Here is a 316-nt window from a genome sequence, read left to right on the forward strand (position 1 = left end):
TGTGTGTGTGTGTGTGTGTGTGTGTGTGTGTGTGTGTGTGTGTGTGTGTGTGTGTGTGTGTGTGTGTGTGTGTGTGTGTGTGTCCTAGCATTACTATCCTTGGTGGGGACCTAAATCTGTTTACACAGTCACGTGTGGGGACTGGCTTCCCTTATGGGGACAAAATGGGGGTCCCCATAAGGGGTGTCATTAAGTTTAGGGTGAAGACTTGGTTAGGGTTAGGGTTAGGCATATGTTGGTTATGGTTAAGGTTAGGATAAGTCTCCAGGAAGTCAATGTAATGTCCCCTGAAGTAATGTAAACATGGTGTGTGTGT

At 46.5% G+C, this 316-nt stretch overlaps 1 protein-coding gene across 1 annotated transcript in view; it reads right to left on the reverse strand.

Moving 5' to 3' along the window:
• Positions 1 to 316, reverse strand: part of pdp1 (pyruvate dehydrogenase phosphatase catalytic subunit 1) — a 6764-nt gene that overhangs the window by 5876 nt on the left and 572 nt on the right. The window lies entirely within an intron of this gene.

Source organism: Notothenia coriiceps, unplaced genomic scaffold (assembly GCF_000735185.1).
Source record: "Notothenia coriiceps isolate Sejong01 unplaced genomic scaffold, NC01 NC01_scaffold00020931, whole genome shotgun sequence".
Classification (NCBI taxonomy): domain Eukaryota; kingdom Metazoa; phylum Chordata; class Actinopteri; order Perciformes; family Nototheniidae; genus Notothenia; species Notothenia coriiceps.